A 6,739-nucleotide genomic window follows, 5' to 3' on the forward strand; every position below is an offset into this window, starting at 1 on the left:
CTTGACACAACTGTGGACAGCTGATCGGGAGACTCCACACAGATACCCCACTGACCACTGAAAAGAGATGGAGGCATGGAAGTTAAGGGTCACTCTGATCTTCAGAGCCACTGGAATGGGGTGTCCATCCACACAGTCGGAGCTGATCTCAGGGCCGATCATCTGAGAGGAGAGGTGATTGGGAGATTGAAAACAGCGCGAGAGGAGAGTCAGTCGGGAGATTGAAAACAGCGCGAGAGGAGAGGTGATTGGGAGATTGAAAACAGCGCGAGAGGAGAGGTGATTGGGAGATTGAAAACAGCGCGAGAGGAGAGGTGATTGGGAGATTGAAAATAAAAAGAGGGGAAGCTGAAGAGGAGCGGCCAGTGTGTAAGTGGCCCAGTGAAGGAGTGGAGCTTTGAGGCTTTGGCTCGAGAGGCTTCGGCGAGCAGAGGCTGAGGACGTGCTTGCTCCCAGTGGGGTAAGGCCGGTTAAGTTCCTTTAATTAAATTAGGAGTAGGTAATGGAGGCAGCAGTTAGGGCAGTCGAGTGCTCCGAATGCAACATGTGGGAAGTCTGGGACAGCACAATTGTCCCTGATGACTACACCTGCAAAAGGTGCATCCAGCTACAGCTCCTGACAAACCGAGTTAGGGAACTGGAGCTGGAGCTGGATGAACTTCGGATCATACGGGAGGCAGAGGCAGTAATAGACAGAAGTTTCAGGGAGACAGTCACCCCTAAAAGTCAGGAGGCAGGTAGCTGGGTGACTGTCAGGAGAGGGAAGGGGAATAGACAGAAAGAGCAGAGCATCCCTGTGGCCATTCCCATCAACAATAGGTAAACCGTTTTGGATACTGTTGGTGGGGACGACCTACGAGGGACAAGTTGTAGTGGTCGCGTCTCTGGCACCGAGACTGGACCCTGAGCTCAGAAAGGAGGGAGGGAAAAGAGGAGAGCAGTAGTGATAGGGGATTCGATAGTTAGGGGGACAGATAGGAGATTCTGTGGGAGAGATCGAGAATCCCGGATGTTCTGTTGCCTCCCTGGTGCCAGGGTCTGTGATATCTCGGATCGAGTTCTCAGTATTTTCAGGAGGGAGGGTGAGCAGCCAGATGTCGTGGTCCATGTAGGGACCAATGACGTGGATAGGAAGGAGGAGGAGGTCCTGCAAAGAGAGTTTAGGGAGTTAGGTGCAAAGTTGAAGGACAGGACTCCAGGGTTACGATCTCAGGAGTGCTACCCGTGCCACGTGCTAGTGAGGCTAGAAATAGGAAGATAATGCAGCTAAATACGTGGCTAAGAAGATGGTGCAGGAGGGAGGGCTTCATGTTTCTGGACAATTGGGCTCTGTTCCAGGGAAGGTGGGACCTGTTCCGACGGGACGGTTTGCACCTGAACTGGAGGGGGACTAACATCCTTGTGGGTAGGTTTGCTAGTGCTGCTCCGGGGCGTTTAAACTAGATTTGCAGGGGGAGGGGAACCAGAGTGTTAGAGCAGATAGTAAGGTGGAGGAGGATAAAGGTCAAGCGAGGAATGCATGTATAGACAGAAATCAAAAGTTTGTACGTGATAGAAATGTTCTCAGGTGCATCTATTTCAATGCAAGGAGTATTGTCGGAAAGGCAGATGAGCTTAGGGCGTGGATTGGCACGTGGGATTACGACATTATTGCTATTAGTGAGACTTGGTTGCAGGAGGGGCAGGACTGGCAGCTTAATGTTCCGGGGTTCCGTTGTTTCAGACGTGATAGAGGGGGAGGGATGAAAGGGGGAGGAGTGGCATTACTAGTCAGGGAAAATATCACAGCTGTGTGTAGACAGGACAGCCCGGAGGGCTCGTCTACAGAGGCCATATGGGTGGAGCTGAGGAACGAGAAAGGTGTGACCACACCAATAGGGTTGTATTATAGACCGCCCAATAGTTAAAGAGAATTGGAGGAGCAAATCTGTAGAGAGATAGCAGACCAATGTAAGAAACAGAAAGTTGTGATAGTAGGAGATTTTAACTTTCCACATATTGACTGGGACTCCCATACTGTAATAGGGCTGGATGGCTTGGAGTTTGTCAAATGTGTTCAGGAAAGTTTTCTAAATCAATATATAGAGGTACCAACGAGAGAGGATGCAATACTTGATCTCCTATTAGGGAACCAGACAGGTCAGGTGACAGAAGTATGTGTAGGGTCCAGTGACCACAATGTCATTAGTTTTAAGTTAATTATGGATAAGGATAGGTCTGGTCCTCAAGTTGAGATTCTAAATTGGAGAAAGGCCAATTTTGTGGAAATGAGAAATGATCTAGGAAGAGTGGATTGGGATAAGTTATTTTCTGGCAAGGATGTGTTCAGTAAGTGGAAGGCATTCAAAGGCGAAATTTTGAGAGTGCAGAATTTGCATGTTCCTGTCAGGATTAAAGGCAAAGTTAACAGGCATAGGGAACCTTGGTTTTCAAGGGATATTGGCGATCTGGTTAAGAAGAAGAGAGAGGTGTATAGCAGGTATAGGCAACAAGGAGCAAATGAGGTACTTGTAGATTATAGAAAATGTAGGAAAATACTAAAGAAGGAAATCAGGAAGGCAAAAAGAAGACATGAGGTTGCTTTGGCAGATAATGTGAAGGTAAACCCAAAGGGTTTCTACAAGTATATTAAGAGTAAAAGGATAGTAAGGGACACAATTGGTCCCCGTGAAGATCAGAGTGGTCGTCTATGTGTGGAGCCTCACGAGATGGGGGAGATCTTAAATAGTTTTTTTGCATCAGTATTTACTCAGGAAACTGGCATAGTGTTTAAGGAAGGAAGGGAAACAAGCAGTAGTGTCATGGAACATATAGAGATTAAAGAGGAGGAGGTGCTTGCTGCCTTACAGCGAATAAAGGTAGATAAATCCCCCAGGCCTGACATGATATTCCCTCGGACCTTGAGGGAGACTAGTGTAGAAAGTGCAGGGGCCCTGGCAGAAATATTTAAAATGTCCTTAGCCACGGGTGAGGTGCCGGAGGATTGGAGGGTAGCTCATGTTGTTCCATTGTTTAAAAAAGGCTCCAAAAGTAAACCAGGTAATTACAGACCAATGAGCCTGATGTCAGTAGTAGGTAAATTATTGGAAGGTGTTCTGAGAGATCGGATATACAATTATTTGGACAGCCAAGGGCTGATTAAGGATAGTCAGCATAGCTTTGTGCGTAGTAGGTCCTGTTTAACGAACCTTGTAGAGTTTTTCGAGGAAGTTACCAAGTAGATGAAGGAAAGGCTGTGGATGTTGTCTACATGGACTTTAGTAAGGCCTTTGACAAGGTCCCACATGGGAGGTTAGTTCAGAAGGTTCAGACACTTGGTATCCATGGAGAGGTTGTAAACTGGATTCGAAATTGGCTGTGTGGGAGAAGACAGAGAGTGGTAGTGGATGATTGCTTCTCAGACTGGAGGCCTATGACTAGTGGTGTGCCTCAGGGATCTGTGCTGGGACCATTGTTGTTTGTTGTCTATATCAATGATCTGGATGATAATGTGGTAAATTGGATCAGCAAGTTTGCTGATGACACTAAGATTGGAGGCATTGTGGACAGTGAGGAAGGCTTTCAAAGCTTGCAGAGGGATCTGGACCAACTGGAAAAATGGGCCAGAACATGGCAGATGGAATTTAATGCAGAAAAGTGTGAGGGTTGCATTTTGGAAGGACAAATCAAGGTAGGACATACACAGTAAATGGTAGGGCACTGAGGAGTGCGGAGGAACAAAGGGATCTGGGAGTTCAGATACATAATTCCCTGAAAGTGGCGTCACAGGTAGACAGGGTTGTAAAGAAAGCTTTTGGCATACTGGCCTTCATAAATCAAAGTATTGAGTATAGGAGTTGGGATGTTATGGTGAGGTTGTATAAGACATTGGTGAGGCCAACTTTGGAGTATTGTGTGCAGTTCTGGTCGCCTAACTACAGGAAGGATATCAGTAAGATTGAAAGAGTGCAGAGAAGATTTACTAGGATGTTGCTGGGTCTTCAGGAGTTGAGTTACAGGGAAAGATTAAACAGGTTAGGACTTTATTCTTTGGAGTGTAGAAGAATGAGGGGAGATTTGATAGAAGTTTACAAAATTATGAGGGGTATAGACAGAGTAAATGTGAGTAGGCTCTTTCCACTTAGATTAGGAGAGATAAACACGAGAGGACATGGCCTTAGGGTGAAAGGGGAAAGGTTTAGGGGGAACTTCTTCACTCAGAGAGTGGTGGGAGTGTGGAACGAGCTGCCATCTGACGTGGTAAATGCGGGCTCACTCTTAAGTTTTAAGAATAAATTGGATAGTTACATGGATGGGAGAGGTCTGGAGGGTTATGGACTGGGTGCAGGTCAATGGGACTAGTGGAATAATATTTCGGCACAGACTAGAAGGGCCAAATGGCCTGTTTTTCTGTGCTGTAGTGTTCTATGGTTCTAAACGGAGATCACAGTCTCCCTTGAGAGGCGGAACCTCCTTCGGCATTGTACCTCGGACATATTGAATTAGCTGCATTGCCACCTGTAAACCTTGGCAGCAGGATGGTGGCATCTTCTGCAGCCCCTTATATCTTGGATTGTCTGCTGACCCTGCAACCCTTGTGCCTGTGCCTCTCCTCCCACAGATCCTCCCCTGGAAGCTGTATTGGGACATCTGGCCTCCTCTCCCTTCTGCCCCTCTCTTCCTCAGAGGAGGTGCCACCAACGGAGACCACAATCCCTATTACCAAGGTAACGGAAGGCTGTCTGATATCTGGAACAGTCCACACAGTCTGAATCCTCCGGGGGCCATGCAGATACCAAGGAGTCCTGAAATGAAGCCTGGAAATGCTAACAATGAAGCCCTGAACAGAGATGAAGCTGCCAAATACCAATAAGTCACCAGCAGCAAACTACCCACCAAACTCCTCACTACTCACACTGGCAATGCTGCTGACCCTTTTTATCCTGCCCTTGGGTGAGGTTTTTGAAATTGTCGGCTGCCTGCCTGCCTGCCCGTTTTGCCAGTGTGATGAGCGTGAAATTGCACGGACAACGAAAAATCGCCATCATTTGGACTGTTAAGGGCCTTAGGCGGCCTGTTAATTAATGGCATGCACGGCTCTGGCACCCGCCGAGCAACATATCACACGAGTGCGCGATGACATCGGGATGCTTGCCTGCCCGTGGGAGGTAAAATTCTGCCCTATGTTTCTATGAGACACTCCATTAACATTACTACAAATAGTTAAAATCTACTACAGGTGAATTTGCAGAGCTAAGAGGAGGAGACTTCCATTTCTTTAGCACCTTTCACAGCTTCAGTATGTCCTAAAGCACTTAAGAAACACTGAAGTGTGTTTTGAAGTATAATCACTCAAAACAATCAGCAAATTGCACTTGGCAAAGACTCACAAACAGCAATGCAACAATGACTAGATAGTCTGCTTTACTGGTGTTAGTTCAGGGAGAAATGTTGGCTAGGACACTGGGGAGAACTCGCAGGGTCCTCTTCAAAATAATGCTTCCTCTTTTAACATAGTCACGATAAGTGCACAATTAAGGTCTAAGCTACCACCATTTGTGTGGAGAGAATTTCATACTTCCACTCATGAAATGTCTGGCTCTAATTTTTAGACTAAGCCCCCTAGTCCTACTCTCTCCAATGAGCAGAAATAGTTTCTCCCAATTGACCAAATCTATTGTTTTAATATCTTGAATATTTTGAAATCATCCCTTACCCTTCTAAATTCCAAGGAATACAACACAAGTTTGTGTCATCTCTCCTTGTAATTGATCCCTTATAGTCTAGGTAATATTCTGATAAATCTAACTACAATTCCCTCAATGCCAATTGTCCACAGTGCTCTAAGTATGGCTTAGCTAGGACTCTGTACAGCTGAAGCCTGACTTTAATCACTTTGTATTTGAATTACTGGGTGATATGCTGGATGCAATGATTCAGTGGCTGATGTTTCAAAGTAATGCTACAGTATATAATGGCACTGTAACAAAATAAATATCCCCGCTCCCCTCCCGAACAAAGACCATGAAAGGTAAATCACTCCAATAACAGCATGCAGAGCTTATCCTCATCCCTCTCATTGCCTAACCCTAACTAACTAACATGAACTAAGATCAGACATGTTACTTCAAACCCCATGACCTGCTCCCAAGGAACAGTGGAAGCACCCTGCATTCACAATGCCTCATTTTTGCACTTAGCTGTACAATGGCTTCATAAAATATACATGTGACAGTACATTCCAATAAAACATGCTTTGGAAAATCAATTTAAAAAGAAAAAATTGAAACTAACTGGTCAAAAGGGTGTTGCTATCTAGAACAAAAACAGAAATACTTGGAAAAACTCAGCAGGTCTGGCAGCATCGGCGGAGAGGAGCAAAGTTGACGTTTCGAGATGTTCTTCATTTAACATGGCCAGGTGGATTGTAAGCTTAAATAAATGGAACTCAGAATAATTCTTTTCCTAATGTGAAATTCTGCATGAAATCATTGTGTCTATTTTCCTCCTTTGGATGCCTGACCGATACTTGTTTGTGTTTTTTTTTTCAAGATTCAATCTGACCCAAAACAAATTTCGATAAAGTCAGCAAAGAATTGACTAACTGGACATAACATGTGTCACATAGTCATTGTACCAACAAGAGCAAGTTTATCTTGATCTTCCCAGGTCATCACAACTTCTGCAATAAGATTATGACCATGTCAAGCCACATGATCAATTGAGTTTTAATACATTTAAAGTTTTTTTTTAACAAATA

Source organism: Cetorhinus maximus, chromosome 17, assembly GCF_964194155.1.
Source record: "Cetorhinus maximus chromosome 17, sCetMax3.hap1.1, whole genome shotgun sequence".
NCBI classification, from domain to species: Eukaryota; Metazoa; Chordata; class Chondrichthyes; order Lamniformes; family Cetorhinidae; genus Cetorhinus; species Cetorhinus maximus.